A 22,379-nucleotide genomic window follows, 5' to 3' on the forward strand; every position below is an offset into this window, starting at 1 on the left:
TCTTTTATAATTTGTTGTACGATGTTGCTTGTAGAAATGTATGCTAATTTTACTACTTTCTTTTTTATTTGTGAAAATGCGTGAATTATTATTATTAGGACTTTTATTTCTATAAAATAATAATTGATTCTTATTTTTGCCAGCCCAAAATACGGATGCCAGGGTTAATTAGGTTAAAAATAGTTTTGGGTGGGGGCGCCCGTTGGCCTAGCGGTCCAGGCGCATACCATACATAGTCTGACAGAGTGTCGCGAGTTTGAATCCCAGTCCCGACAACCTTTGCTGCATGTCATTCCCCATCTCTCTCTCCCTGTTTCCTGTCTCGCTCTACTATACACTGTCAATAAAGCCCAAAATATTCCCAATTCATTTTTTATAATGATAGTTTTTTGCATTAATGTCGATGTTCAAGTGTGTGCAAGTAGTGAAGAAATACTAAAGTAAACATGATTTACGATACTACTGGCTCCCTCCCCAACACCCCTCACCTGAGGGTGTCCTCTGAGATGGTCTGTAGGACACTGGTATCCAGGGAACACAGGTTGGGTCCCTTGACACAACTGAGCTCTGCACTGCCAAGACTGTTGCCCGCCTTAGTCAGATACTTGGAAATGATGGCCTTGGCCTTGATGGTGACAAAAAATGTGTTAGTGCCATATACATGTACTGCACACATTTACGAACACACATGCAAAAACGTGTAAATATAATCACAACGCATTATGTTTTCTCACTTCTACACTGATTACACTGCCTGCCAGCCAGCCTGCCAGCCAGCCTGCCAGCCAGCCAGACAGACAGACAGACAGACAGACAGACAGACAGACAGACAAACAGACAGACGCTCTACCTGCTGAGCCACTGCCGCCCCCATGTATATTTGTCAATAACACCATCAATCAATCAAAGATCATTTGTATACTTACCAGAGCTGAATCCCACTCCCCATCTGAAGAGTCCATTAAATAACACAGTGTGTCAATCTGTGTGATGTTCCACATGGTGATGTCATCAGTAGTGGCGTTGCGTGACGCAGGCCCCAGCTCCTGGACTTTCTCTTCTGGGATGAACGACTCACTGACATAGGCCTGACGTTGTGGATAGAGACATATTAGTGGATAGAGACACATTAGACGGGACACCAGATCAGAAATGCAACTGGAATCACTTTATTTGCGATACCTGTTCATTCATGCAATACATTTACAAGACTTTTATCTTGGTGGTAATGTGGTCAGACAATATTAAATATTATGGTAAAAGGACAACAGCCTCACACGCAAGAATACAATGCAAAATACATTGGAAACAGACTTTCCAAATGTCTTCATGAAGTTATCATTTAATTGGATGAAAGACACCAGGCGCACAAGAAAATACCAATTGTTGACCACAGGGTTGTTGGGGGGCAATATTTATATATAATATATATTTTTTTACATTCATGGTGTAGCCCCTTTAAAATGTAAGCCATTTAACATCATCACAACACACTCACATGACTTGGTAGACATCACAGGGTGGCTTAACCTAAGAAATAAAATAAAAGTCCATGCATTATAATAATAATTATTATTATTATAATTACTATTATATTTTGCTGTACGTTTTTTAAGCTGTCATAAGACGCTCTACAGATGAGGTTACCTCTCTAGCGAGCAGAACCAGGTGGTGCAGGAACTCAGGAAAGTCTCCTTGAGACTGTGTCAGATGGTCAAACACTGCATGGATGATGACGTCTTTCTCTGGAGGAGTAGGCACCAGCAGCATCTCTGCAGTCTGCTTCGGAGTCAGGAGGTGTAGAACCTCCATCTGGACACGTTTAAGACAAGAGACAGACAGACAGGATATAATGGGAGAGGGCAGGATATGAGATTTAAGCACTGAAGCCCTATTTTATACGTAATCGAATTATAATGTCACACTCGCAAATCAGCTATTATGTTTTTGAAAATCTTGCAATCCTGTGATGACATGCCCAAAATATACGCCAGGTTGAAAGGTTATTAAGTTACTGAAATTGTAGTGTCAAGTACAAACAATCAAATCAATGTTTTCAGTAAAAAATGTTCAGATTGTCCACACTCACTCCAGAGAAGTCACGGTTGAGGTCATAGAAGTCTGTGATGGGGGCGAACATGGAGAAGAATCCAAAGTTCTCCTCCAGCCATTCTGCACTATGGCTGGATGAGGAGACACACTGAGGATCTGAAGATGAATACAAAAGTCAGTGTAGGCTATAATAGTATACTATTAGAATAGAGTAATGTTTTACTCAAAAATGTACCCTGAAAGCAACAGAAATTCCTGTACATCTGCAGACAAATGGTCCTCTGAGCTTGTCTCTAGCTATGGCTACTTGGTTCACTTACCGGACGTGTTGTGATGTAGCAAGAAGGAATGGATGAAGTGTTCGTACATCACTGGGCTGTGGTTGTGATCAGGATCCATGAGACGCATATGATGACTCAGGTCTTTTACTCTGGACCCAGCAATGCAAAGAAATGTATCATTATTCCGGGACTATTTTGTGTATTTCGACTATAAGTGTTTTCCAAACGTAGGGTCTTACTCTTGACCCATTTTTGGGTCACAGACCAGGTTTTATGAATTAAAGTAAGGTAAAGTAAATATCCTGCTTGTTTTTTGTTTTTTCAAAAATAAACAAAGTCCCACAATCTTTTTTTTTTTAAATCAACAGATTTTCAGAAATTAAAGAAAAGGAAAAGGAATACAAAAGATTTTCAGAAGATTTTAAGAAATACATTTTTTAAATATGCATACTTTATAATTCATAATGATTTTTCTTAAAAGTTTAGGTCTATGGACGTATTATGTGGCGTGTACATGCCAGCCAGCTCAGCTAGGGTCCAGTTCAGCAGGGTCTGGGTCAGAGTCATGCTTCCGATCTCGGATACATTTCTCTGGAGAGCAACAGATAGATAGGAATGTCAGGGTCAGGTTAGCAGATGTAATATGCATAATCATAATAAACTAGTCATATAAAAACAAGTAATTGGCTTCTCATATATGCATATAGTATATGTATGTACGCTGTATGTACCTCACGTGTGAGAGAGACAAACTCACTGACGAGGCTCCCAACAGGTCTGAAAGCTCCCATCAACCCATTCACCACCTGCAAGTGTTTCAAAAAGAACAAAATAATATTGTTTAAGGTTATGAAGATTACCATCAACAATCTGGTAAAAGTTTAATTGGATGAAAGAAATGTATAATATTTAAAGCTATGCAACCTCTCTGAAGCTATTCTGTGGTGGTGATGGTGGTGAGTAGGGGCTATGTGAGGTGTATGTGTATCCGGGGGTGGGCCCAGGACCACCGGTCATCAAGCTGTGGAAGACCAGGCTGAGGGTCCCGTTGTCCAGGCCTGCAACCTCAGGCCTCAGTAGCAGCTCAGCCTTCTGTTCTGGAGACAGCAGGTGAAGAACCTCCAACTGCAACCCGGAAGACACGGAGAGAAGGAAGGTCAATTCATAGACAGTGTAGGGGAAGTTACTTTTAATTATTACACATGGCTTTCAATTAAAAGTAATCATCGTCTTCACTTGGACCACAATAACAAAGGGTGGGTGTAAAAATGTATCTGTCACCCCCCAGACGTTACGTTTCGCGTCCGGAGGAGCAAGCCGGTAATTCAAATTATACCGTTGATGTTTAATTGTTTTGTTTTAGTTTTTTTTATCCCAAGAGAACAGTCGAATAATGACAGTTATTGACCCTTCTTTTTTTTTAACTCTATGCTCTTCATCAATCATTATGGACATATTAAACATTAAATTAAACGTGTGTTCCGATGCTCAATAATATAATTTTCCATTATTAACTGTCTTGGTTGATGGGGTATGATTTGGGACATTTTGCTAAACATTTGTGGTAAAATATATACCATACAAATAAAAGGCCCCGTTACAATGTTGAGCAGAAACAGGAGCACATCTAGCATAAGACTGAACTAGAATTTTCACAATTCAGGGCAATTGCAAAGTGTGGTTGCGCCGACGCAGAGTTCTGGGTTGCGGCCATGGGGGTCCAAGGAATCCATCGTCACATAGTAGTTCACAGTCCAGTCTCCAGTGGTGTTGAAGATCTCAAAATAAATTATTGTTAAAGCAAACTTGCCTGTTTTTTTTTACCTTATTGTTATGATCTGAGATATTGAGGAGACAATACCCTGTGTATATAGAGTAAATGGCATATCTGCTATTTGCAAACAAGTTGTAAATACTCAGAAGACATTTCACGTTTTCCTTATATTATGATGTCATGTTTTGTGAGTATAAGATTCAGCACCAATTTTCCCCAGCCTGATAATAGATATTAAATACCTTGTAATGTACTTGGGAATGTCTCACCATATAATACATGTGGAACCATTACGATACATGTCGACCTGGCTAGTAGCTGGTTTGAAGCCATACCATTTTGTATATTGTAAAATAGATACTCCCCAACATATCAGGCACATCAATGTTACTGAATGGCGTCAATACCACAATGAAAAACTATTGTTTAGCCTACATTGTGACAGGCTTGTCATCACCAGGCAGGAGTTTTGGTTAAGCTCTAATGTCCATGTAGATTGCTTCACAGTTTTACACACAGTAGAGGGATTGAAGTCCATTTTGTCCAGCAGGCAGAGATTATAGTCTGACAACACTTTCAATTACAAGCTTTGACTCTTGCATGGATCAAACCGTTAAGTGGATAAGTTGGTCAAATAAATTAAAACACCAGATTGTAGAAGGCAAAAATTATTGTCAGTTAAACAAACAACTTTTGTGTATTATGTTCATATGTGTATGGGCTTAGGTATTAAGAGATGTTACATTCCAAAGTTTCACTTTTTGTTCAGCTTTAGTAGTGAAGAACCCTTCTGATCCTGAATAGTAATTCCAACAAAAAAAAAAACACACATCTGTATTCATTGTAAATGTTAAATACATGTGACTAAATACATTACCAAACATATAGATTCACTTTTCAACCACATGGTAAAAAGAATAATAAGTAGAGACAAAGCAGAGCAGATATAGTTTAAAGTATTTATTAACACAATTGTATTATTGGTACCTTTACTGTAAGCAACACCATCAATATATTTGGTATAATGTCCTATCAATTATTGTTATTATAGTTGTTGTTATTATGATGATTATATATGTAATAATAGTATGGTTATATTTTATGATTCTATATATAGGTTAATTATAGTTATTAGTGATAATTATACAATTATATATTATGGTAACTATTACAATGCCTGTAAACAGTTTATTATTGAACTAACTCTAACTTTTAAGTAAATTCAATATTTTCCAGGGTGAAGCAAAAAAAACGCCTCCTATTTCAGCCAATTTAGGAGTGCACGGGGAAAAAATTCTTGCACCGACCCATTTGTTAAAAAAGGGGATCAAGCAAGCTCCTGGTAAATATATTAATATATTATTAAACAACATGTAACATTCTGAAAAATAGGTACAAATTGTAGGGCTGCAACTATATTGATTAAGTTAATTATCTCAAAGTGTATTTTGTAGATATCTAATTTTGTATTTATCAATGAATCAATGTGTAACATTTTCCATAATTATTTTGGGATTACATTTATTAGTTTAATTAAGAAATTAAGTCCTATTTTAATAAGTGTATATTGGCTGTTTGAATAAAAAAAAAATTTTTTTTTGTCAAAATGAATTAAAAAATAATTTAGTCCTAATAAGTGTTACAGTCTTACAGCCCTAAAAACAAATGGTGAGTTAAACATTTACAACATGCACATGTAAATATAAGGTAGTGGGTTATGAAAAGGCAGTATACAATCCAAAATAGTTTGTTATGCATTTGTTAGAATTGATTATTTCATGTGTGAGTTTGTTATTAAATTCAGGGATGGCCAATATTGTGTTATAGAAATTGGGTACTACCGGTTCACGAGCCACAACATAAATGGAATGCAATTATCTTAGAAATATGACAATTATTCACAAAGAACATTCCTGAAAAGTAGAAAAAGGTTAAAGGCAAAAAAAATGTCAGTGCTAGACGGCTTCTGAAAAACAGGGAAACAAGTGTTAGTGTTCTTTTCAAACAAATGCTTCACAATCAATAGTTATGAAAAAAGACAAAACAATGCTACAATATGAATAAGACAAAACAATGCTATAATATGAATAAGGCAAAACAATGCTACAATATGAATAATACTGTGATTTATGCCTTGATTTCATGGATTTATTTTTGTTTTTGTGGCATTCCTAAGACAATAATTTGATGACCGTGTGTATTTCCGGTAGGAGACACAAATAATCTACTTTGTGTCTCCTACCGGATACATTAGCTGGTAGGAGACGGGAATCAAATTATTGGCTTAGGAATGCGACAAAAACAAAAAATAATCAGGCTTCATTGGGTGTGCAATTGATAGAAAATAAGTAATTTTTTGGGTGAACTCCTCCTTTAAACACTGGCCCTGGAATGACCCAAAGACACGTAGGCACACAGAAGTGAGCATGTTTGTATGCCAGGTACTTATTAAAGCATACTTTCAAATGGAAACGAATATACTAAATAATACATTGCATCCACGACGTGAAAACACAGCAACTATACCAGTTAACTACACCACTGTACCAGTATGCAAACACAGTCTTACTTAAGTAGGGGTGCGACTGCTATTATACTGCTTCTGGGTGAATACAGTAACTGCCTTTAAAACTAAATTGTGATTTTGAGAGACCAATTTCATCCAATCAGGAGAGAGAACTCATACAGGACACATCCTATACAATCAAGTTGTTGATTATGGTTGGATGAAATTGCCAACACACCCTTAATTTTCTGTTTAAAAAGGACCTGCAGAGACAGGCTGTTCCCTGTTACTAAACAAACACAAAGCAATGATGGCTATCAGCATATAGCTTTCTATAAACTGGACAATAGCAAAGAAACAGTGCCAAGATCCATCTTGAAAACTGTCATATTGTGCTGAAACATTGGCCACATATGGATAACCACACCTCTAATCACCCCCCTATTATCACCTTTCAGTCAGCTGACTCGTCCACGCCTTTATCTCCTCCAGGCTGGATTACTGCAATGCACTACTCATCGGGATCCCTAACAAGAGCCTCCAAAGGCTCCAATACATCCAAAACAGCGCTGCTAGGGTCCTGATGAGAGTGCGAAAATATGACCATATCACACCCACCCTCCGCTCACTTCACTGGCTCCCCATCTCCTTCAGGACCCAATACAACATTTCCCTTCTCACCCATCAGTGCATTTACGGCAAGGCCCCCCCCCCCCCCACCTGAAAGAACTCCTCACCCCAAAACCTGCCACCCGAAGCCTCCGCTCCAACAACACCAATCTTCTTGTTGTGCCTGACACCAACCTCCGCACCATGGGCGACCGGGCCTTCTGCCACACAGCCCCATGTCTGTGGAATGCCCTCCCAGACCACCTGAGAGCGCCACAGTCCACTGATGCTTTTAAAAATGGACTAAAAACCTACCTTTTAAAAAAAGCATTTTTCAAATTTTTCCTTTTAATTTCTAAAAGTTGGCCCTTTAGTTTAGCCTGGTTGGGTCTATTGTAATTGTTTTGTTGCCTATGCTGTTTTTATGCTCTGCTTTTAATCTGTAGCACTCTGACATCCGTGAGAATGTAAAGTGCGTTATAAATAAAATGTATTATTATTATTATTAGCTGACAACTATAGAAAATGTAAGCAACATATACTTGTCACCTGAATACCAGTGGTTCTCAAACTATTGTAGTGTCAAAGAGCTTCCATTTTTTAGCCTATGCGTTAAACCACAGACCCCCACAACCTAGTATTTGACCTCAAGACAATGTCAATAAGCCAACATTAGATAGTTACACACCTTGCAGTAGGTCTGGGATGGTGTGTCTGTCACCTGGGTCCGCAGCAGGAGCTGTAAAAAAAAAAGAAATACAATATTTTAGACACAAAGCTATGAAAGTACATGCATATCAATAGACAATAGCAGATCTACAAGCTGACAAGTGTCCAACAAGCTGACAAGTGAGCTTGTAAGCCTACAAGCTCACAACATGTTGCATTGTGAGCTTGTAGATCTGCCATTTTCAAATAGCCAAAGTTTAAATGGGGCTGAAGTGGTTAATGTACCCTATGTTTTTTTAAACAATACCCAAAATCTACAAAGTAACTAAAGTTTTCTAACAATTGTAGTGGATTAAAAGTACAATATTTGCCTCTGAGCTGTAGTGGATAGAAGTACAAGTACAGTATTTTTCTATGCAAACTGCTACAGTAGAAATCACTGTTTTTGCTGGCAGCAGTGGCACACTATTACACTGTTCATATGGCAGTCAAAGAGTTAAGCTACAGAGTATATATATTGGCAATGCCTCCTTAAAAACGGACAATGGACTGACCACAAGAAAATGTCCATATGCTAACATTAGATAGTTAGATCTAAAAGGTTTTGATTTGCACATGTGTCATGTTATGTTAAACAAACCTTGCAGTAGTGCAGTCTGGGACGGTCCCCTCAGTCCACAGCTGTGTTGGCCAAGATATCAGATCCAGTGTACAGCCACGCCACAGCTGAAAACTTCAAGCAAAAATACTGTATTTTAGACACAAATATATATTTGTCACTATATAAATATAGTGACCGTTTGCAAACAGTTTAGAGCCGGATCTCAATGGGATGTTTTGGTCACGATTAGGTAGCCTCCAGAATCACTTTTATTGCCACAATATGCAAGATGAACCATAAGGACATTTTCTGCTGTATAATTTATATTCTGCAAAATGTAAAGGACCCCCCAAAATGATATGAATTTGGCCGCGGACCCCCGTCTCAAAATATTTTGTTCCATGGACCCCCAGAAGCAAAGATTTGAGTTATTGTTCGCTTTAAAAGAATATATATTTTCAAAAAATAGCAGATCTACAAGCTCACTCGGTGCCGCGCTATGAGCTTGTATATCTGCTATTTTTGAATAGTCAAAGTGTAAAATAATGCTTTTTAGCTCAAATGAAAAAGTGACACAGATGCTTCCTCAGGTCTTAGTGGGTTAATGCAAGGCAGTTGAAGAGCCACATACATACATACATACAGCCACATATACAATGGCCTCACGACACTGGGTTTCTGTGGTTAGCTGGTTTTCCTCACAGACGGGAGCTCTGTCGCCAGCATTTGGACCACCTGTAACAGTGTAGAAACCACATATACTGCTGCAATACTTTCCTTTTTTCCAGGCCTGGCAGACAGTTTTTCTCATTTCAAAATATATCCAGGAAATTCATGACGGTGGGAATCCTGTTATTAACTGTAAAAGTACATAAAGAAATACATTCCCGGTTGTCAGGGGCAAACACTCTAAGAGAAGTTGTCAAACAACATTTACCTGTATGTGGAATGGTCATTGTGAAAAATATATCAGTGAAAGATTATATCAAAAAGTAGCTTTTTTTTTAATTGAAAACATATTTTACAGGGTAGATTGGGGTTCCCAGAGATGAAGAATTGACCCCAGAGATGAATTGCACCAAATGGGGGTCTGTGGCCTAGTGCACATAACAATTAGGGGTGGGGGGGGGGGGGGGGCGGGTCGTTGAAATTCAAAGGTTTGAGAATCACTGACCCGTACAGACAGTAGAATGGGTGTATGTGTACCTGTGGTCCAAACATGACAGCGGCGGGTGCTCCCATCACGTCCGTTCCGGGCATGCGGCGACGGATCTTCTTGCAGAACTGTCTGATGTCGGAGCAGGAGGTGTCCAGGTCCTTCAGCAGGATGCAGAGGCTGGAGCTCTCCTGACCGGCGGTCAGGAAGGCCCGCAGGCGAGCCGACGCCACTGCCACACAGTCCAGGCCACTCTGGATGAACTGAGACACACCCATGGATTAAAGCAAAATACAATCTCACGACTGAAAAAGGTTTGTATGACCAAGTCGTAATGTGTGATTTGTGAAACAGTCGCAGGCGCATTGAGAGCATAGTTGCGCAACATGATGCCATAGAAGACATGCTGGCTTCTATGGAATACAAATGACTGAAATCAGTCGTGGCGAGAACTTGAATCCATGCACACCAGGCACTTATTCTCTCTCTCCATTCCCCTGTATCTCAGGGGCGCCCACCCTCTAGAGCCTGGTTCTGCCCAAGGTTTCTTCCCAATAACCACATGAACCCTATTCTGGGGCAAACATTTGATGACGATGTATTTCAGTGTAGAGCGAAAACAGGAGTGGATCTAGAATAGAGTTCTTGGGAATCCAGTCAACTAAGTATAGGGTTTAAGTGGTTAAAAGGAGGGTTTTTTCCTTGCCACTGTTGCCAAATGCTCTCTGGGGGGGAAACGTTGGGTCTCTGCTCTATATGTAAACTGTCTTGAGACAATTTGTTAAATTTGACTATAGTGCCAAATCACAACAGAATTAAAAAAAAAATCACCAAATTACAAAATAAACTTCCTTAGTCTTATTTTGTTAGATCCGTTTGTCTTCACAGTTGCAGTGTATGTAGCTTGCTTTCGGCTTTAACGGGCAAGGGTGTGACCGCATTAAAGGTGCAGCAGACAGCAGCAAACGGTAACCGCCTTCCATTCCGACATCTCGCCACTCCGACTAGTGGCTTCCGCGTGCGGTTAGGGTTAGGGTTAGGTATAGGGTTCGTTAACGTCGGAAAGGCGACATGTCGGAAAGGCGACATGTAACCCAGCAAACACCAACAAAAAATAAATAAAGACAAAATAAAATCACAAGGCGTTGAAATACCTTGATGTGGTCAGCCAGCTGCACGGTGCAGTCCTCTGTGAGCTCCGCCAGGTGGATGCTGTACAGATGCTGGAGGACACAACAGTAGTGAGTTACTTACAGACAAGTAACAAGCATGAATACGTTGAATGCGTATTAATGCAGACCGGACACATGCACAGTTTTTCCATGGAGAGAGAGACACACACACACACACACACACACACACACACACACACACACACACACACAAATGTGTGCATGTTTTAAATGCTAGATGGCAGCCTAGAGGTCCTGTATTGTTGTTACCTGGTAGTATTTGATGGCCTTGGTGAGTGGCTCCACTTGAATGGTCTCATCCAGCTGGTCTTTGTGCAGCAGGTCGATGAAGTAGTCCAGAGAGCGCTCGTGGACGCTCATTTCAGAGTACAGCGTGCCCATCCTCTTAAACACCTCCACACTGCAGCCACTCATAGCCCTGGATGAGAGGAGGACATGACAATGGAAGGACAGATAATGTTAGAAGTGGCGAGAGTGGAGAGACCGATAACGTTAAGGTTTTTGTGATACACAGGACGCTCAAAAGTAATGCATTAAGTGTGTTTTCAAACCAGTAGTGCGTTTGCTTTGTTCAGATTCAGGGACCAATATGACACAATGTCGCACTTTCCCTTGCAGCAAAAATAGCAGATTGTTGTGAGCTTGTAGAATTGCTAGTTTCACTATTCGTCATACGGTATGACGGTAAGTATGTAGGGCTTTAGTAGTTAACAGAGGACAAAACTTATAAACGAAATACGAGCGAGAAAGGTTGTCTCTCATTGGACTGAATTTTTATTGAAGATGTTCAATACATTGGGAATAAAGGTGTTCAGTTCTGGATAGCAACATGGAGCATTACCAGAATCTTTTAATTTATTTGGAATCTTGTTATAACGTTTTAGCATGGTGGGTATTCTCCAATGACAACATTCCCAATTTAGTCTCTCATGTGCGATAGTCACTCACTGTTCATATTTGTGCAGAGTGGCCTGCAGCAGGCCCAGGGAGTAGACCAGTCCTGAGGCGAAGCTGAGCTGCTCTCCACGGGATCCCCTCATCGCGGTTCCCTGCAGGGGGTCACCGTTCAGGTCAAACTTCTCCTGGGCCTGCTTGCTGATCAACTCCGCCTGCAGGGGAAATGACACACGGACATGTTGGGAACAGGTGGTAAGCAGAGCCTGAGCGATACATCGGCTGGCTGATATATGGCCATTGTTTTACTTATTTGTCGACGATCAGTATTGTAATTATGCAGCCGATGTGTCCCAATGTTTTACCACTTTCAACAGAGTGTCCCTATTTGGGCATGTCATTTTAAGTGAACATTAACAAACGTTTTCAAAACAATAACAAAAATAGTCGATCTACAAGCTCACGACACATTGTGAGCTTGTAGATAGGCTATTTCTGAAAATGTATGAACAGGGCTTATGTTGTTAAACACATTAAAATACTTTTTTTTTTACAAAAGATCGGTCAAACATTAGTGGTCTAGGACTCTCCAAAATCAGGATCGAACCCATGTGGCATTGGTCAGACTATTTTTTTCGTTTTTTTGCAGATCACACACACCTTGCAGATGAGCCTTGGAATGAGCAGCAGCACCAGGATACAGTCGTGGTCTCCTCCATGGAGGAAGGACTCAGGCATGAAGGCGGTGAGGAGGGACACCTGGCGGTTAGCCTGGCCCACCTCCATCTTCCTCAGTTCCATCTCGATGGCCTGGAAGACACACAGTCAAGGTTGGGTATAGAAGTTAGGAACCATATCCAAACTGCCAGGTACCCATGAAAATGAAGGAATCGGAATTGATAAATATCGTAATAATTTTAGGATCCAGAAATGATTATCCTAATTTTATGATATGAGCGGTTACTATTCATTACTCTTCTTAAACTTTTATTAATGTAAAACTTTTAAACTAAATGTCCATTGATGCCATTAACAAGAATTATGATCACGTAAGCCTAGTGCTCAGTTAAACTGGATACAACCTTTTCCAATCCATTTCTTTCCAGTATGGCTTGGCTTGAGTTTTGTGGTAGTGGTACCAAAGTGTCACTTTAGACATTTTATTGTCATTGGATTGATTCAAATCCCCATCAACTCCCAATCAGATTCCTAGCATTCTGACATTCGTCTCAGCCGTACCTTGGCATAAGCTTTGGTCTCTGCAAACTTTATCTTGAAATCAAACATCTCTGCAGGAGGATGCAGCAGGACCTGCTCAGCGTTGGCATTCTGCTGGTTGGTCAGCTCTCTGTTGGTCTCCTGGTGCACAGGGAAAAGCACACACAGACAGCAGTGAGCAATGTGCATTTACTGACGACCTACTGATAATCATAGCAGCTCACTTCTCATTCCTGTGTGTGTGTGTGTGTGTGTGTGTGTGTGTGTGTGTGTGTGTGTGTGTGTGTGTGTGTGTGTGTGTTTTTGAATATACTTGAGGGCCACGTGTCCCCATAAGTATAGTAGAAATTGACCTTGTGAAGGCCATTTTCCTGGACACCACAAGAGAATTTGTTAACAAAGACTTTTAGAGCCAAGGTTACAATTAGGAAAAGATTCAGGTTGGGGTCAGAATTAGGATTTAGAGTTAGGTTCAGGGTTACAAACGGCAAAAAAACTCATGGGGGAAAAAATGCATTTAAAACGAAAATCCATCCTAAAATGTTGCGGTAAGTAAGTATAGTAGTACAACGTGTATGTGTGTAGTGATCTATGCACCTGCAGGCTGGCAGTGAGCTCTCTGTACTTGTTGATGGTCTGCTGGTAATCGGCCATGGTCTCCTGGGCAGCCTCAACTCTCTTGTGGGCCTCGCGGACCTTTCCCCCCCGCTCATGTCCAGCTGCTCTCTCAGCTCCATCTCAGTCTCTCCCTGCCGTTCTCCTGGAGCTCGTCATTCATGTCATTAATGGCCTCCTGTTGGGAGGACAGAACAGGGGACCGACCGTCATGTGTGGTAGTATATACATTGTAAGGCGTAGAACAAAGCCAAATGCAGTGGTGGAAGGAGTACTCAAATCTTTTTACTTAAGTAAAATTATCAATACTACAATGTAGGAAAACTGTTACAAGCTAAAGTCTGGTATTCAAAATGTACTTGGGTAAAACTACAAAAGTAGTGGCATCAAAATGTACTTAAGGGATAGTTCACGCCCAAAATGACGTTTTCTATCAATTACTCACCAGCAGCGGTTCTGTATGGAGATACAAAGAATCTCCTTTGTGTCTCCATACGGAACCGCTGCCGGTCATCAAATTATTGGCTAAACTATTCCTTTAAAATACCAAAAGTGAAAGTATTCCTTATGCAGAATGTCCCATTTTAAGTTTTCAAAATGTATACCGGTACAAATCTTTTGAAAATAGCAGATCTACAAGCTCACAACGTGTCACTTCGTGCCACGCTGCAAGCTTGTACAACAATTTGGGGGTCCTTGACATGAAAAGGTTTGAGAACCACTGAGAGGGCGTTTGTAAAATGGGCCTCAGGTCTTGATGGGCTATGAAACACTGATTGCATGCAAGTCGGGGTGAAGAACACAGGTGCACTGACCAGGTCAGTGACCGTCTCTCTCAGCTCCCGGACTTTCTCCTCCAGGTCCCTCTCCATCAGGGTCTCCACCATCTCCACTGACCCCAGAGCAGCATCCACCTGTGACACACACACACACACACACACACACACACACACACACACACACACACACAATCATTACAAGAGGCACATGGTTTGAAAGTCAGGTACAATTATCCATATCCATTTAAATGTCACTTCACCCAATCCCATTCACTAATATCTGCAAATTTGACAGAATGACATTCATATCTGCAAAGGAAACCTGTTTAACCCAGATGGTTTGCCTCTTACAATTTTTCATCACTTTGTATTGTGTTTCTTTTGCTGTGCTTTTGTTCTTTTAAACATTCTATTTTTTTTGACAATATCAGCATCAGCAAATACAATATTTAACCACTTTCATTCAACGTCCCGTCCCAATTTTGGGCATGTAAGTGAGAATTTTAGGGCTTAAGTGGGGTTAAATAAAATTAAGTGCATGTGTATTGCATACTTAGCTGTTTGATTGTTCATTGTATAATTAAAGTGTGTAAAATGTATTATTAAAGTAGTTTAGATATGGTGAAATAGTAAACTAGAACATGTTACCCCTTAAAAACGGGAAAGGATCTGTGTCATTTTAGATTTTATCTGCCATTTTTTAACATTTTTGAAAGATCTTGGAAAAACTACTGGTTTAGAAGGCATTTGCAGAATCGGCCTCAGTTCTTAACGATAAAGAGCATTAGCAGTCATCTTTTTAAAGAAAAAGATGAGATCATCTTCATTTTAAGCATGTGGTTCATATCCTATACAGGGGAAGACAGTACCCCCTCTTCAAAATGACAGTGATTCGCTCCAACTGTCCGTACCTGTTCTTTCAGCTCATCGATAGTTGCCTCGGCTAGTGTCATGTCCTCTTGGAGTTTCTCCTTCTGGCTCCTCACAGTGTCCAGCTCCATGTTCTTCTTCTTCGTCTGCTTCTGCAGCTTCACGTGCTCCTGCTTCTCTGACGAGGACAGGTCACGCGTCCTGTGAACATAACAGGGGGGTTAACAACTTACAATTAGAGATGTAACCGATACCATTTTTTCCCTTACCGATCCCCATAACTTGCGCATCTCATTTAAACAAATCTAGGACAGTGGTTCTCAAAGTGGGGTTCAGGGACCATCTGGGTTCCTTGAGGGGGTTCCAAATAGACCCTTACAGGTCTGAGAGTATATCATTTGTACACTCTCAGGTAAATAGTACAAGTAAGAGTATAAAACAGTCTTGCAACATCAATTGAAGAAATCAAAATATGAATGAAATATCATGTAATTTATGTGGTATCGGAATGGCATCCTCGCCAATACAGATACCAGCATTTTAGGCAGTATCGGCAGTTTTTCCGATACAAGTATCGGTACAACTCTGCTTACAATTTGACAGGGAGGCAATGCCATAACCAGACTATGTCTTGTTATTGTAAAAGTACAATGTGCGTGTGTCCGAGGCAGCAGAGGACACCTACATATCATTTAAGTCAAGTGGTTTATTTTTAAACCACTTGCTTGTGTGGATAATGGTTATTATGACTATCATGCTGTTGGCAAGTCATTCCTGATTGGAAACCATTTGGGTCAACTGCTGTTGTTTTTAAACAGATGTACACATTTTGACTGACCTGACCAAGGCCTCCTTCAGCCTGCCGTTCTGCTCCTCCAACTGTTTGACATGGTAGCTGGAGGCCGCGCCGTCTGTACCTGGAGGGACAGCATGATGAGAGGAACCCGGTAGAGGTGGGAGAGAAAGATACACACAGGGAGATAGGGTTGATAGAGAGAGTGGCGTAGAGAGAGGAGTCAGAGAGAGAGAAAGAATGAGAGAGAGCGAGGAACCATTGGACAGAGAGACAGGGGTGGATGGGAGAGAAAGAGAGACAGATACAAACCATTAAGAAACACGTGTACATAGATTTTTGAGCAGTGATTATCAACCTTTATCATTTTGAGGACCCCCAGTTTGTTTTGCATGAGGTCGCGGACCCCCATTTCATACGATTCTCATCTCTGGGAGCCCAATCTACATGGCAAGGCATCAGTCTGAGTGTGTAAATGGAACCAAATGGACCACTACGGGTCAATTTGGTTCCCGCTATAGACTCTGAGTTAAAGACCCATTAAGGGTCGATTTGGTTCCTAGCAATCAATCAAGCTGGGGACCCCCTGGAACCCCCCCAAGGACCCCTTCAAGTTCCTCAGTCTGGTCCTACAGGCCAATACATTTGGTGGCCAAGTATATTTGAGGAAATTGGAATGGAATTGCTTGCAGAGGGGCTCACTGAATCTAGCAATAATGTTGACATAACAAGTGTGATTAGCAAGAGAGGAATGTTTGTGGCAAGTGTAATGTAAAAAGCTCAAATTAGATACGGAAGGATCAACACACCAACAAAGTTCTTCCTCAGACACTTTCTCTCTTTTACTTACATTGGGCGTATAGAAACAAAGATCATTTAAAAGTACAAAAATATAGCTGTGTGACATTTTAGGTTAGCCAGGACTGTATGGATGAGGCTATAAGGCTCCATGTTGACAAGCAACAGAACTCTTCAGGATTTGAGTCTTGGGGTGAACAAATCTCCAACACACAAGGTCTGGTTTCTTTATAAAACTTCAGTGTTCAACTTCAGTGTTCAAGTCATCATAGACTTTTAAGTCTGAGGTACTAGGAATTTCAAATTTCTTGGCAACTGAAGACAAAACAAGATTGCACAAGCTTATTGATAAATCTGTTGTGCAATTGATTTAATTGTATTAATGTGTCATAAAAATTGATTAAAATAGCCACAGAAAATTCAATCATATGAGGAAGATTGACAGCCCTACTGAAGACATTGAATCACTCTATCCTAAATAAAACGGATTGTGCCTTGTACTGTACACCCAGCATGTTGTTGCATATGACAGTGGTTCTCAATTTTTCATGTCAAGGACCCCCCAAATTGACAATTAGCCCACAGACCCCCATTTGAAAAGATATGCCAGGGACCCCCATAATAAGAAGACTTTTACGGCTCTAGCAGTGATTCTCAACCCTTAATATCAAGGACCCCCATTTAATGGCATGTCTATCTCTGGGACCCCAATCTATATTGTAAAATCAATGTTAAGACAGTGTAAAAATGGAACCAAATGGACACCAATCATTTGTACACCATCAATGGCATAGGGCATGCTGTGGAACAATGTTTCACTCACCACACTCCAGAAATGATGTAAAAGACAGTGGTCCCTCAAAGCAGATGTATTTCTGCCGGTCAAGATGTTTCACACGTACAGCATGCATGCTTTGATGGAGAAAACATAATAATGTTACTAAGACGATATAGGGTACAACATGCAGTATGAGGAGTGTTACAATTAGAAACTATTACAAAAGCACTATCTACAGGCAGGCTATCTAGCAGTGGTGTAAAGTAACAAAGTACATTTACTTAAGTACTGTACTTAACACATTCCCTGCCAGAGTTTATTCATAAGGTACTCACCCACTGCCAGCGTTTTTGAGTTTTATAGCCTTTTGAACCGTTCACAAAAAAAATATATCCATTAAAATCCGCGATCGGATGGTGTTCATAAACAGCAACGACGGACGTACGAGCCCTCATAATGTTTACACTTTTTTTTCTTTTTCTTCTTCTGTGGTATGAGCCACTGAAAGAGGCTGCAAACGTCATTTCCGTTTGGCTGTGACGTGGCTGTGACGTTTCCCCACCGGCCATCTTAGATTAGCTTAGCCTCCGATCGGCTATCAGATCGTTTTTAAACACAAAGAGGATAACCGTTCGTCGATCAAAGAAAAGAAAATACAACCGGAGCTTACCATTCGTTTTTTAAACCGTGTGAAAACCATGATCTTTAGCCAAAACCATGGAAAAACTGTTTTTTCAAGATAAAAAACGAACCGGAAACGGTTGTCGGAAATTTTCTCATAGGATGGGTCGGAAGCGTCATGGGGAAAAAAAAAAAAATCAAGGATGGTACCCAAAACATTTTTTTTCGTTATTAAACCACATTAAAAGACGATCCCGAGATATCTCGGGATACGCAGGTAACGGGTGGATTTAATGTCCCGAGATATCTCGGGATTGGCAGTATATGTGTTAAGTACAATTTTGAGGTATTTGTACTTTACTTGAGTATTTCAAATATACTATTGTAATTACTTTTACTCCACTACATATCAGAGGCAAATATTGTACTTTTACTCCACTACAATTATTTGAAAGCCATTTTAGCCCTACTTTATAAATATGCTACTTGAAAATAGCAGATCTACAAGCTCATGAGCTTGTAGATCTGCTATTTTTCAAACGTTCTAGTACTTTAAGTATATTTTATGTTTGAAGTTTAAACACAGAAACATGAGGAGACAAAGAGATGTTGAGCTCTCTCAGATGTCTCACCTGTCTTCTTTCTCCTCCTTCTCCTTGTCCTCTTCCTTGCCCTTGTCTCTGTCCTGGTCAGTGATGATGTCCGACACCAGTCTGAGGGCACGTTCTGTCATGGACACAATCTTCTGGATAGCTTGGAGTTCATCCTCTGAGGGATAAATGGCTGCATGCTTGGTCATTACGTAGCGATCGTCTGAAGAGTCGGGGCGACTAAAAGAGAAATGGTGGAAAGAAAACTATTCATTCACAGGACAAGAAAGGAATCGCAATGAGGTTTCAATTTAGTTCATGTAAGAGTATTCCAAAGAGTTACTATTCTCAGTAGGCAATTCTGTAACCAATTACTTTTTAATGACAAAGACATAGTTCTGAAACGAGTTACTTGATTAACAGAACGCAAAACTGCATTCAAATAGTAAAAATCACACCCAGTGTGAAGTGGGCGGTGTGTGGTCATCACAACATGACTCACTTTAAAAAAAGGATTAATTACTTTTTTTAAAGTCCATACTGCTATTCATAGGGCTGCACATGTGTCATGTGCTTCGCTAGCCAATCACAGTCCTGAATTTGCAAAGTCAGCCAATCACATTACAGTTAGTGGTGATGACACTAGCTGTAATGTGATTGGCTGACTTTGCAAAAGTATCGATTTGCATTAACAATGGAAGGGTTAGGGGTATACAATGCGTTGTAGACTATTGGCCAATCACGGTGCAGGATTGGTCAGTGTCCAAAACTCACTTATAGGGGGCGGCTACACCGCCCCAAAAATCACACCCAGTGTGAAGTGGGCGGTGTGTGGTCATCACAACATGACTCACTTAAAAAAAAGGATAAATTACTTTTTTTTAAGTCCATACTGCTATTCATAGGGCTGCACATGTGTCATGTGTTTTGCTAGCCAATCACAGTCCTGAATTTGCAAAGTCAGCCAATCACATTACAGTTAGTGGTGATGACACTAGCTGTAATGTGATTGGCTGACTTTGCAAAAGTATCGATTTGCATTAACAATGGAAGGGTTAGGGGTGTAGACTGTGTTGTAGACTATTGGCCAATCACAGTGCAGGATTGGTCAGTGTCCAAAACTCACTTATAGGGGGCGGTTACACCGCCCCAAAAATGTGAAGTGGGCGGTGTGGTCATCGCAGTGATGGAAGCTCACTTAAAAAAAAAAGTTTTTTTTTAAAGTGCATAGTCCTATTTATAGGTTATTAATTTCATCATGTGTCTCGCTAGCCAATCACAGTGCTGAATAGAGTCAGCGGGGGTGTCCAGGGGCCACCCATTGTGGGTGGAAGGGGTGTACAATGGGTGGCCAATCACAGTCCAGGAGTGAACTATTGGCCATTAGACTGCATGGTTAAACTAGGTTATACACTTGTTATTCTACAAGGCACAGAACTTCAAGAAATGTCAGGTTTGGAAACGCACGCCTGGTCGCCGTCCATCACTACACAAGTTGGCAGAGACTTATCCAGACATTGGCATGTAGCCTTTGAGTGCAAAGCACGCTCTGTGAAACCAGCTTCACTCTTTATTAGTGATGAGTGTTTGAACCACTTTCAACCTGGTGTCCCTATTTTGGGCACGTCATTATAGGTGCAAATTGTCAAAAATAAAATGTTTTAACATTTTTAAAGTGAAAATGGAAGTCGTTTTCTTTATTCATTGTGTGATAAGTACATAGGGGTTCAATGACTTAAACCCTTTATACTTAGATGGGTGTGCAAGGGGTCTGTAATTGGCCCCGTCCTTTTCTATCACTCATCAATCTCTGCCGATCTACAAGCTCACACAATGCCTCGTGACGTGTAGTGAGACGATTTTTGTTTTCACTGAATGTTTGCCTATTACGACGAGCCCCGAATAGGGACGCTAGGATTCATGTGGTTGAACTGGTTAAATGCAGAGCTATACTAATCAAACAGGAATACAGCAAAAACACAGTACAGAGCATAATGGCAACAAGGTGAAGAATGAAGTCATTGTCAAATACCGCCAGGAGACGTCAACATTCAAAGGGGACCTACTGACCGACAGAGTTGATCTTGGGGGCGGAGGCCTTCTTGACGGGGGGGCGGTGGAGTTGGCAGACGACAGACTGTTGCCGAGCACGTTCTTGCCGAGCGCCCCCCCGCCACCGCTCACTATGTTTCAGGTTTCAGGCTTCAGGTAGTAGGAGGAGTTGTGGGTGAGGAGGCAGAAGCATTGGACGAAGAGGTGGTGCTGGAGCTGCCCAGGCCAGAGGAGGGGGTCTTACTGGGGGCGGCCGTGGTGGAGGAGGAGGTCTGGGTGACCACGCTGGGCTCCGTGGAAGGGATGGGTTTCCCCAGCTTGGTGTGAAGCTTCACCACCTGGGGAACGGAGCAGAGCAACACGTTTGAGGGTTTGTTGTAAAAAGCAGCTGTCCAAACCCTTTTCTAAATCAGTGGTTCTCAAACTTTTTCGTGCCAAGGACCCCCAAATAGACTCTTATTAGCCCACGGACCCCCATTTGAAAAGATAAGCCAGGGACACCCATAATAGAAGATTTTTACGGCTCTCTAGCAGTGATTTTCAACCATTTCAAGGACCCCCAGTGTGACATGCATTAGGCTACGGACCCCCATTTAATAGCATGTATGTCTCTGGGACCCCAATTCATATTGTAACATCAATGTCAATTTAACTCTGAGAGTGTACAAATGGAACCAAATGGACCCGTTAGGGTCCATTTGGTTCCATTTGTACACTCTCAGAGTTAAAGACCCATAAGCCAGGGTCCATTTGGTCCCTGTCCATCATTTAGCTGGGGACCCCCTGGAACCCCCTCAAGTACCCCTGGGGGTCCCCGGCCCCCACTTTGAGAACCAATGTTCTAAATGACATTGTGTATTGTAACGACATGTATGTTTACGACACTGAATTTTGTTAACTAACACCACTAAACTAAAAGCCTATCCATCCATCCAACATATCACTGTTTATTTGCCATCCTAGGCAGCATGATAGCAAAGCCATGTTCAGCCATTGCTTGAGCATCATGCAAATTGCTGTGTGGCTTTGATTGATTGAATTCTTTATTGTTATCTTGTTCCAAGCAGCGATCCGCCTCATGACAAAAGAGAGACGGCCGTTACCATACCACTTGAGAAAGAGGTACTCTAACCCACCGTTTCCCAAACAGTGTGTCGGGACCCATATGTGGGTCGTGTTGTATGGGTCACGCGAGTAAATATGTTTATTTTGTGTTTCCTAACTTCCTCATTTTTTTATTATTTCAAAAGATTATCAAAACATTCCCAACAAAAAACTTTTTTTCGAAAGCATACAAATACATTTAAAAATCCATTAATTGGAGGGGGAAAAGTACTTTTAAGAATTTGTGAAAATAGCAGATCTACAAGCTCGCAACATGTCGCATCTTGTGAGCTTGTAGATCGGCTATTTTCACTATTTTGGGTCACGGCGAGACATAAGATTTATTTTGGGTCTGGAGCTAAAAGGTTTGGGAACCACTGCTCTAACGGACATGGTTTCATAGTCTGTGTGATACATGGTCACCGC

At 41.0% G+C, this 22,379-nt stretch overlaps 1 pseudogene across 1 annotated transcript; it reads right to left on the reverse strand.

Annotated features, from left to right (window-relative positions):
• Positions 1-1,611: 1,611 nt before the first annotated feature.
• Positions 1,612-19,006, reverse strand: LOC311060293 (dynactin subunit 1-like; annotated as a pseudogene). The gene is made up of 19 exons: positions 18,840-19,006; positions 16,713-16,717; positions 16,056-16,134; positions 15,259-15,418; positions 14,384-14,482; positions 13,551-13,746; positions 12,975-13,094; positions 12,396-12,545; positions 11,790-11,950; positions 11,091-11,259; positions 10,803-10,871; positions 9,699-9,911; positions 7,911-7,961; positions 3,258-3,458; positions 3,065-3,139; positions 2,848-2,924; positions 2,373-2,482; positions 2,090-2,208; positions 1,612-1,812 (listed from the first exon to the last, which is right to left on the reverse strand). The product of its transcript is annotated as a dynactin subunit 1-like (transcript).
• Positions 19,007-22,379: the final 3,373 nt, after the last annotated feature.

The sequence above is a fragment of the Gymnoscopelus microlampas genome (genome assembly GCF_963454915.1).
Source record: "Gymnoscopelus microlampas genome assembly, chromosome: 14".
NCBI lineage: Eukaryota > Metazoa > Chordata > Actinopteri > Myctophiformes > Myctophidae > Gymnoscopelus > Gymnoscopelus microlampas.